The sequence below is a fragment of the Neomonachus schauinslandi genome, chromosome 2 (genome assembly GCF_002201575.2).
Source record: "Neomonachus schauinslandi chromosome 2, ASM220157v2, whole genome shotgun sequence".
Lineage (NCBI taxonomy): Eukaryota > Metazoa > Chordata > Mammalia > Carnivora > Phocidae > Neomonachus > Neomonachus schauinslandi.
In genome coordinates this window covers 52,317,512-52,329,411 of record NC_058404.1, presented here as the reverse complement: position 1 = coordinate 52,329,411, position 11,900 = coordinate 52,317,512, and positions in this window count along the sequence as shown.

Here is an 11,900-nt window from a genome sequence, read left to right as displayed (position 1 = left end):
TGGGTCTTGTTTTTTAATCCAATCTGATGGCCTGTGTCTTTTGATTGGGGCATTTAGCCCATCTACATTCAGGGTAACTATTGAAAGATATGAATTTAGTGCCATTTTATTGCCTGTAAGGTGACTGTTACTGTATATTGTCTGTGTTCCTTTCTGGTCTATGTTGCTTTTAGGCTCTCTCTTTGCTTAGAGGACCCTTTTCAAGATTTCCTGTAGGGCTGGTTTTGTGTTTGCAAATTCCTTTAGTTTTTGTTTGTCCTGGAAGCTTTTTATCTCTCCTTCTATTTTCAATGACAGCCTAGCTGGCTGCATATTTTTCTCATTTAGTGCTCTGAATATATCCTGAATATATATATCTGAATATATCCTGCCAGTCCTTTCTGGCCTGCCAGGTCTCTGTGGATAGGTCTGTTGCCAATCTAATGTTTCCGCCATTGTAGGTCACATATCTCTTCTCCTGAGCTGCTTTCAGGATTTTCTCTTTGTCTCTGAGACTCGTAAGTTTTACTATTAGGTGTCAGGGTGTTGACCTATTTTTATTGATTTTGAGAGGGGTTCTCTGTGCTTCCTGGATTTTGATGCCTGTTTCCTTCCCCAAATTAGGGAAGTTCTCTGCTATAATTTGCTCCAATATACCTTCTGCCCCTCTCTCTCTTTCTTCTTCTTCTGGGATCCCAATTATTCTAATGTTGTTTCTTCTTATGGTATTGCTTATCTCTCGAATTCTGCCCTCGTGATCCAGTAGTTGCTCATCTCTCTTTTTCTCAGCTTCTTTATTTTCCATCATTTGGTCTTCTATATCACTGATTCTTTCTTCTGCCTCATTTATCCTAGCAGTTAGAGCCCCCATATTCGATTGCTCATTAATAGCCTTCTTGATTTTGACTTGGTTAGATTTTAGTTCTTCTACTTCTCCAGAAAGGGTTTCTTTAATAACTTCCATGCTTTTTTCAAGCCCAGCTAGTATCTTTAAAGTGATGATTCTGAACTCTAGATCTGACATCGTACTAATGTCTGTATTGAGTAGGTCCCTGGCAGTCGGTACTACTTCTTGTTCTTTTTGTTGAGGTGATTTCTTCCATCTTGTCATTTTGTCCAGAGGAGAATAGATTAATGAGAGAACAAAATGCTAACAGGGTAACAGTGTCCCCAGAAAGTATACTCTAAACAAATCAGAAAAGACCTGAAGCAGGGGGGAAAGAAAGGGAAAGAGAGAAAAAAGAAAAAGAAAAAAAAGAGAAAAAGAAAAAGATAAAAATAAAAACAAACAAAAACAGAACAAAAAAAATAAAATATGATCAAATATGATCAGGCTGGTACATAGATCAGTGCCACACACTAGATTTTGGGTGTATTTTGGTCTGTTAGAAGAAAGTGCCTCCCAAAATTTTAAAGAAAGAAAAACTTATATATGTACAAAAATAAGGGTTGATATGATGAAGGGATGGAATATGACTATAAAGATGGAAAATATAAAAAATTTTATAAAAGGAATTGATAAGAAGTTGTTTGAAAAAAGAAAGAAGAGGATTTTTTTAAAAAAAGAAAAAAAAAGGAAGATAATGTGATCAGGCAGGGGAGTAGGAAAAAACCATACACTAGAGATTTCGGGTATATTTTGATCTGTTAGAAGAAACTATCTCAAAATTTTAAAGAGAGAACAACTTATGTTATATGCCAAAAATATGGGTAACTACTATGAAGGGATAGAATATGACTCTAAAAATGAAAAATAAGAATGTTTTTTTAAAAAGGGATTGATAAGATGTTGGTTGAAAAAGGGAAAAAGAAAAATTAAAAAAAAAAAGACAGTTAAAAGAAAATTAACTTTGAAAGACTGCAGAATCATGGTAAAAAAGCCATGGATTCTATATGCAATATTCCCCTAGCACTGGAGTTCTGCCGTTCTCATTGATCGGTAAACTTGGTCTTGGCTGGCTGTTCTCGCTTATCTTCTGGGGGAGGGGCCTGTTGCCATGGTTTCCAAATGTCTTTGCCAGAGGTGGAATTGCCCTGCCCTTGCCTGGTCCAGGCTAAGTAATCTGCTCGGGTTTGCTCTCCGGAGCTTTTGTTCCCTGGAAGTTTTCCACACAGCTTTGGAGGACGAGAGTGAAAATGGCGGCCTCCCAATCTCCGCCCCGGAGGAGCCAGAGGAGGAGCCAAGAACTTGGGGCCCTGCTCCTCAGTGCACCCCCAGAGAAAAGCAGTCAGTCACTCCCGTCTCCCCAGTCTCCGGCCACACTCCGTGCTCACCCGGCCCGTGACCGCGCGTTTCTATCTCCAGCACCCGACCCCCTGTGGAGTCTCCAAACCCAGCAGATCCCTGCGGTGCGCTCCCGCGCCGCTCCTCCCAGGGGAGGAAGGGGAGTCTCCCCGGATCTGCCGTTTGTTGGGTCCCTGCTGGAGGAGCAGTGGCCCGACTGTGCAGCGGATCATGGTTTATGGCAACCCCGAGCTGCGAGCCCGCACCTCAGCTCTGTCTCTGCAGCTGGCTTCCCTGCTCCGATACCTGGGAACTCTGCAGCACTCAGGCACCCCCGGTCTTTCTGTGACCCCGAGGGTCCTGAGACCACACTGTCCCGCGAGGGTTCCACCCCCCACTTAGCCACCTGAGTGACGTCCCTCAGCGGAGCCGACTTTTAAAAGTTCCGATTTTGTGCTCCGCGGCTCTATCACTTGCCAGAAGTGGCTGACGGAGGCCCCCTCCCCCGCCGTCTATCCTCCCGAATATCGCCTCGGATTCACTTCTCCGCACGTCCTACCTTCCAGAAAGTGGTCGCTTTTCTGTTCCGAGAGTTGTTGCTATTCTTTTCTTCGATCTCCTGTTGAGTTTGTAGGTGTTCAGAATGGTTTGATCCCTATCCAGCTGAATTCCTGAGACCAGACGAAATCCGGGTCTCCTACTCCTCCGCCATCTTCAAACTCCCCAATGTGGCCACATCTTAATCCCTGGAACCTGTGAATGTCCCTTTACATGGCAAAAGAAACTGCAGATATAATTAAAATAAATATGTTGACATAGTGATTATCCTGGATTATGTGGGTGGGTCCTTATAAGGGAAAGAAGAAGGAAGAAGAGTCAGAAAAGATGTGGTCACAAAAACAGAGGTGAGGCAATTGCCAGCTTTGAAGATGGAAGAGGGACATGAGCCAAGATCTTTCCAGATCTAGAAAAGGCAGGGAAATGACTCTCTCCTGGAGCTTCCCGATAAATTTGTGTTGCCTTAAGCCACTAAATTTGTGGTAATTTGTTACAGCAACAATAGGAAACAAGTATGGGAAGTCATTAGGGAGGTATTTTACACATCAGGAAAATAAATCTGAGAACTGAAGTAACTTGCCCAAGGAAGGAGCTGAGCTGGGAATTCAGACTCAGGGCTGTGTGACTGCTTGTTCCATCATACAACTTCTGGTATGAAAGGCAAAGTGCGCACAAAGCCTATACAGTTACTTAACCTCATAGTGCTGGAAAATTAGGGAAAAAAATGTGATATAAATCAATGAACCAGAGTCTTGGGAACTGGGAAGACCTTCGTAAGGATCTGGCAACATGAGGCAGGGAAGGGCCAGCATTGACCACCTATTCAGAAGCAGGTATTTTTTATACACATCATTTCATCAAACCACCACAAATCACACCATGAAATAAATTTTATTCACCCTATTCTTATGGTTGAGGAACTGAGGCAAAAGTAAGAAAGAACATTGCCCCAAATACTATAGCTAGTTAATGACAAAGCTGAGATTTAACTACAAAGCTTAATTCCTGTGAATACAAAAATAAAAACTTTTATACTTTTTTTAAAAAGAGGAAGATCCAGAGAAGGGCATGATTTCATCATCACTTAAAAATATATGAGCCCCATACTCCCAAACATGCATGTAAGATTGTAATTGGCTTGAGGTCACAGACGTTTATAGAATTGTTTGTTCTCCAGGGTTCTTAGAACAGTCTTGAGTATATTATAAGCACTCAATGTATACTCATTAAATGAAATCAGTCAGTGGGATAGAGGGACTTCTGTATAAGGTTAACTGAGAAGTCTGGAACTCCTCTGTCTGGAAGGATGAAAGTAGAGATCTGATGGGACCCAAATGTAACACGGTACCCCCTTCCCACTTAAAGATTTCCCCCCATGACTCCAACCATCACTAATTTCCTCTTTCTCCTTCCTAACTGCCCCTAGTGTATGCATTAGCCCCAAGCACTTGGGTACTTGATCACTCAGTTTTGCATTTTACTTCATCCTCCTGCATTGATGGCAAGGGCTGCCACTGCCTTCAGCATTAAGCCTAACTTTCTGGTTTCCACCTCTCCCTCTCATCTTTCCTCTCCAGCCTTACCACTTGTCCATGCACACCCTTGTGTTGGGTTGGCCTGATCCCGTGCCTGGAGCCATGGAATCCCTGCCTCACATCAACCACTCCCTCTTATATAGATCCTTCTTGGTCATTGTGCCAATGCTTTTTTTTTTTTTTTAAAGATTTTTATTTATTTATTTGACAGAGAGAGACACAGCGAGAGAGGGAACACAAGCAGGGGGAGTGGGAGAGGGAGAAGCAGGCTTCCCGCTGAGCAGGGAGCCCAATGCAGGGCTCGATCCCAGGACCCTGGGATGATGACCTGAGCCGAAGGCAGATGCTTAACAACTGAGCCACCCAGGGACCCCTGTGCCAATGCTTTTGATTAATTCTCTCCTCCCCCACAATGCCTTCTTTAACTCTTCTCTCCCACTTTCTCTAATCCTTTTGTTTTTATTGCCTGTACCCATGTAATTTACACTTCAAATCAAATAAAAATACCTCAGCATGGTGCACATGCTTCTTTCTTCAATCTCCCAGTTAATTTTTTTCCTTCGATTTTTTTATTGTGGTAGAATACACATAACATAAAATGTACCATCTTAGCCATTTTTAAGTTCAATGGTATAAAGTACACTCATATTTTTGCGCAACCATCGCCACCATCCAGCTCCAGGATTCATCTTGCAAAACTAAAACTCTGTATCTTAGTCTTCTTGATCCACTCTCCTGTTGTCCAATAGGTGCTTACACGCTGCCCTGTTGTCAGGTTCTCCAACAGACTAAGCAGTTCATAGCTCAGGCCTTGACATAGGTAATTTTCTCCATCCAGAAAGCATTTTCTGTTATTACTCCCACTCCCACCCCATGGTCAACCAAAACTGTCCCTCCTCATCTTTCGGTCTCAACTTAAATGTCACTTTTGCATTAGCTTCCTGATTTCTCATGTTTCGGTAGATTCCCTACTTAAAAACCAACCAACTAACCAACAAAAGACCTCTTGGGTATTTTTTAAAGCTTTTATAAGTACTTCCTTGTTTTCATTTTTACAATTGTTTACTTGTTCACTGTCTGTCACTTCAACTCAACTGTAAGCTTCATGGGGGCCATAACCATGTCTCTTTTATTCTTAGTTCCTAGTAGGGTGCCTGACATGTAATAAGCACTTAGATATTTGTTGGTGAATGAATATCCTATGTTATATTCTATAATCTCTAATTGTTCTTTAAATTTTAGCATCACTTCAGGACTTATTTATAATGCTGTTTTGTTAACTGCTATTTGTGGGTGTCTATTTTCTGCCTTCAAACGGACTGTGGTTTGTAGAAATTATATCTCGTATTTCTTTGCAACAAAGGAAGTTAGATTTTCAATAAACACTTGCTGAATTAAGTTAGACTTAATTTAATTTGGTGTCTGTCATGGTCTGAAATACTACACCAGGAAACATGTCTAAAATGTGAAGGAGATACCACTGTGGGATTTCATATGACTTGGGATACCAGTGGTAATGGTCAGGGTTTGAGGTCAGCACTGAACATAAGAGCTGTGTATGCTCAAAATCATCTTTGTTTTGGAAACATCATACCAGTTTGCCAAAAGACCAATTCAGCAAGCTTTTCCTCTAGCATCAGACCGAATCTTATACCTTTGGTTGAAGATTAGAGAAAGGACTTGCCTTGAATTTGGGGGCCATATTGTAGGACAAGGACAAATCTTTATTTTTAAAATTTTTTTAAAAGGTTTTGTTTATTTATTTGACAGAGAGAGACACAGCGAGAGAGGGAACACAAGCAGGGGAGTGGGTGAGGGAGAAGCAGGCTTCCCGCCAAGCAGTGAGCCTGATGTGGGCCTCCATCCCAGGACCCTGGGACCATGACCTGAGCTGAAGGCAGACGCTTAATGACTGAGCCACCCAGGCGCCCTGGACAAGGACAAATCTTTAAATCCTAAAATCACACTTGGCCTGGTAAGACAATCATGTGAGAAACTAAGGAGCCAAGTTCTACTGTGGAAATTGCATATTTCCATTACCCATCTCACACTCTATATGCAGGCATATACCCGTTCTCTGAAGTGGCCTATATGATTTGATTTATTATTGCTTGCTCCTCATTTTCTTTTGGTTGAGCATGAATGGTGGATTTCACATAAGTGTATGTATGGTGAACCTGTGCTGTACTCTGCTCATTGGGGAATTAACTCATGGATCTCATTATCCTTCCTTAGATAATATAGTGGATCAAAATATAAGAAAGTTCAAGAAGGGTTTAAATCAATTCACAGATATCAGAATTCTTAAGAGACAGACACCTTTACAAAATACTTCTCAGTGGTGTTACTGTCCAGAAGAAATACAGATGTGCCTACCCCTTCACTCCCACATATGTCTGCAACCCCGCCTATGTGTGCACATTCCTCACCCCACCAAAAAGACTCCTGTAAACATTTATTGTTTTTCTCTCATTCCTGTCCCTGTTCACACCATTCTCCACACAGCTGTCATCACCCTGTAGGTAATCGTTTGAACTAGTTTTTTTGCTATCTTTCTTGAACTGCTTTATGAAAATACAAGAAAATAGGAATAGATAACCTTCTGCTCCTTCCTTTTTACAGAAAACATAGCATGCTTTATTGTTTTGCACCTTACTCTTTTTATATAATAAGGTGTTCTGTAACTCTTTCTATATCATTAAAAAAACCCATAAATTCTCAATATCACTGCATAGTATTTTGTCATGTGGATGTGCTACAATTTATTTAACTAGTATTCTTTTGGACTGACACTTGGGTTTTTTTCCCCTCATTTTTCTTCCTATTACAAACAATGCTACATGTATAACCTTGTCCACATGTAATTTCTGACATGTGCATATTTATTTGTAGGATAAATTCCCATAAGAGGGACTGCTGTCTCCGAGGATGACTGCATTTGTAATTTTGATAGATTGTGCCATATTCCCTTCCACAGATATTGTACCATTTTGTAACACTAGCATGAATGTATGAAAGTGCTCACTCAAATTGCCAGTCTTAAAATCAAATATAGAAATGGAGCTTTTAGGGATAATGGGTTCCATGAGCTTACTCCATGCTCAAAGAAGTCCTATTTCTATAAAGATAATAGACATAAGGAATAAAATTGATAAGGATGATACCCACCTACTGGCTTTGAGGCTTTACCCAGGCTCAAATTAGGAAAACCCGGTGAAGAATGTGTGAGGAAGCCCCTTCATTATGCTTTTTTGGGGGCAAATCCCCATGCTGTAATTCAAGTATTCTGTCTCCCTAACATGTATCAGCATCAAAACGGGGCCCCTCTAGTGACTACAACAGTAAGACTGTCTTCATTTCAAGAGGCCAATAGCTGCCTGGCCCAGGACAATGGAAGGGTAAGTGGTTTAGGCTTTGGAATTAGGCCTGCTTAGATTCTAATCCATTAGCTACCTTACCTCCTATCGGTGTGACTCTGGGTAAGTCATTTGGGAGACTGGAGGCTGTTTCCTAGCCATTAAAATGGGGATACTTGTATCCATGTCTTTTTGGACTATTGTATGATTAACTGGAATGATGTTTGGGACGGTGTCTAATATATAATAGCATTTAACACTAAATTTCCCTTTTACCTTTCTGAAAGTAGCAGAGAATTGGGAAGAAAAACCCCAAAGGTCTCTCTCAACCTGAAACTGTGTGCCACAGTTTCCATATATTAAATCTGTCTTACCTTACTCATAGAAGAGGCTCTAAAAATCCATTTACTATTATATTGCATGTAATTCTAACATGCTTTGTGGCTTGACTTCCCAGCCTATGTCAAAGTGGAAGTAAAAGGAGCCAAAGTTGTTAACTGAACTACAAAAAAGCAGAGATTTTTTTTTTTTAAATGTTATTTAGAAACAACAAGAACAAAAGTATCCAGTAGGCCTGGGTGGCTCCTTAGTAGGCTCATGGATAGACAGAGCTTCTTAGCATAAGGCTACCTTAAGGTCAAATCATTAAGAAAAGGTTAACTGGTGTGCTCTGAAGAAAGCAGATCAGTGGTTAAGAATTTCTTTTTATTTATTTCTTCCCTGTTTACTAATGAATCAAGGTATCTCTGTAATACATCAATTGTTTCATAAAGATTTACATCGTCAAATGTAAAATACAATTTTTTGGAGAGGGCATTTGAAAGGGTAAATTTCAGTTATCTTAAAAATTGATTTAAGTCACTTATTTGACCAAAATTTATTGAGTGCTCACCATGTGTTCAGCATGTTGCTAAGCTCTGGACTTATTTGGCATGCCTAATTGTCCCAAAATTCTGGGTAAAAAAAAAAATTTATTCATAGCACAGTCCAAATTTATGTTAACCTTTCCATGAGTCTTCATGATAGCTTTATTATCATTGTAACTGATTTTAATTTTAGAACCTTCTAGGTTCCACAATGTATCCCTTCCACAGAAGTCAGAATGATAAAATTGTTGAAACAGCAAATGTAAAGTTGAAATCACTTGATAGTCTGCAAATCTTCTATATCTACTTGAATTCAATTGTGATAAACTCTTTTGATTCAGTCTCATGTGTCAGCTTTATACAGTGAGTGTAATTTACTTAGCTAATTTCACTAGTATATTATGTTCTTTCAGGGCACAGAGAAATAGGAATCATAAATATGTCATTGCTGCCTGCTTTTGCATCTCATTTCATAGCCTCACAGGCTTAAACAGAGAAAATATACTTGAAAACACAAATTCATTGTACCTGTTTCCTAGAAGTTTTCAAAAAATGCCTTCATTTATTAGAGTTACCAAATATACTGAATGACAAAACTTAAGTAACTGTGTGTTGGTACTATTCAAACATAATCATGATAGCAATAATAATAAAAATAGAAGTTATCATTTATTTAGTACTTACTACCTATCAGGTATCGTGTTGATAGTTTCAAATGGATTACCTCTTTTAATTCACCCAGCAACTTTTCAGAGAAGGCACGTTATTATTTCCATCATACAATGGAGGAAACTGAGGTTTAAGGAGGTTATCTTGCTCACATTATTCATGTTAAAGAACGAAAATTCAACCATGTAAATGTAAAGATCTAATTAGTTTTATTAAATGATTCATGAATTGGGCAGCATCTCATCTAGCAAGTAGAGGGGAGCTCCAAAGAGTTCTACAGAATGGAAGGTTTTTATAGAAGGAGGGTGGGCAAGAAAGTTACTAGCAAAAGAAAAGAATGAGTTGTACCAGCAAGGTCACTTTGCCTTAGCTGCAAGGGCAGGGGTTCTTACTAGGTAGATTACCTCATATTCCTTTGGGGGATGGAGAGGGTCCATGTGACAAATTACTCTATTGGTATTGCTCAGAAAATTTCTGACTGACTAGTTAAGACCACATTTCTGGGGGAGGTTGAAACTGCAGTCGGATATTAAGCCCTGGTTTCGTGACTTGGCCTGAGTGATGCCATTTTGGGCCTTTGGTTTCCTTTTTACCATTCATATTATTATTTTAGTGGGACTGGGATCCAGACCTAGGCAGTCCTAATCTACACTTAATCTGTCTTTCTAAAATATTATTAATTCAAAATCTGTGAAGAAATAGAATGCCACCTACATGAGGAAGTATCCTTACCTGCTGGCTATAAGTTTTACTACCGTAGGAACAAAGAGGCTTAAATCATAAAATGAAATAAAAGGATACGGTTATGTGACTTGTTTCCAAAAGTAGATTTTGGAATTACTTCTCCCCTTTTCCCCTTACCTCCCTCCCCAGTGGCTGGGGTAAAAATTCTCTATGAGTTCTTTCTTTGACAGAGAGAGAGAACACAGGCAAGGAGAGCGGGAGGGGGAGAAGTAGGCTTCCCCCCGAGCAGAGGGCTTGATGCGGGGCTCGATGCAGGGCTCGATCCCGGGACCTGGGGATCATGACCTGAGCCAAAGGCAGACGCTTAGCCATTGAGCCATCCAGGTGCCCCACTATGAGTACTTTCTATAAAGTCTTTATAGTATTTACCTTAACATAAATACTCATGAAAAGTTGTGTCCTAAAATATGGAATCCTTGTTTGCCCTGCCACCCAATTAACTAGGTGCTATAGTGTTAAATACCATATACCTCAAAATAATACTGAAAATTTCAAAGGCACCTTTCTTCCACAGAACTTCAGTGCAAACACTACCTAATTTGTCCTCAGCATTCCAAAGAAAATTATGGTATTCTTAGGTTTCACTGAAGAGAGAAGTAGACAGAATCAGAAAAATGAGTATGACAATCTGGTGAGGTTAAGGAGAGAATTCAGGGTTTAAAACATTTTTTTTTCTTTTTTTTTTACTTCAATATGTTTCTTTCACTTGATCAGTAACAACTGTAACCATGTAGTTTGCTTTGTCTGGCTTCAAATATATTTTCACTAGAAGATCATTGTAATTTAAATCCACTCAGTGGTGCTTCGCTTTTGTAATTTGTTAAGATTAAGTACTGTACCTTGCACCTGTTTTAATGATATCACACATTGATAACATTTTCACTCATTTAAAGCCATGTTTACTGATACAGCTTTAGCACCAAAAAAATTCGAAAAGGCAGGCTTCACACATTCAAATAACTTGAACAAGTAATTGATATAGCTTAAACGCTGGCTAGTTCTGAATTTTACAAATTAAGGTCACATAATTTTAAAATCATGTACTTAAAAAAAAAAGTTGGTAGAAATACATTCCAGTGATGAAGAAAATATTCAAGGTCACTAATGCCAATTCAATCTTCACTCCGACGTTCAAGACGCATAGGCTGACTTTCAACTGGACTTTGGAGTTTTCTTAAGGGAATGATGGAAACTTTATTACTAAAGATGGTAAAGTCGTCAGTGACAAGAAAATCAGGGGGTCAACAGAGGAGGGAAGGTGTCCAAATACAAGTGAGAATCAGTAAGTTGTATGTGGGAATCTAAACTGACTTATGTAATTTCTCAAGACCCCCCCAAATAAGAAAAGAGTAAGAGAATTTTGAAAGGGAAAAAAAAAAACCCCTCAAAACAACCAAAGAGGTGAGACACAGCCATTTTGATGTTGGGGGGGGTGCCTAACTACTCAATGAGGTCATCCTATCTCCCGGAAGTGACACGTAATCACCTGCTTTGCACTAGCTCCGCCCCTTCCCTCAGAGGTCCCGCCCCTCCGCCAGCAGCCGGGAGCGTGTTAGGGGGCGTTTCTCCAGGAGGAAAGCTGTGAGCTGCGACGCTGAGGAAGGGGACCCCAAAACGTCTGGCACTGCCCCCTCCAGGGATCACTTTGGACCGCATCACTCGGCCCAGCGGGATTCAGAAACGCCGAGGGGTCAACCTGATGGGTTTCGGGGTCAACGGAAGAGGGGAAGGGGAGCCCTGGCGGGGAGAACCCCCCGGTCCCCCGCCCAGCAGCTGAGGCACAGGAGGGCGGCCATCTTGGCCGGGAGGGTAGGGCTGGGGAGCTGCGGGCGCCGTGCGATTGGGGGGCTCGCCCGGAAGTGACGCCAACTACCCGGAAGCGGAGGGGGTTCCCTGGCCCACTCCCCCCTCGTTCGTTTGCTCCCCCGCTTCCTCCCCGCCCCCCTTCCTCTCCATTCGTTTCCCCCCC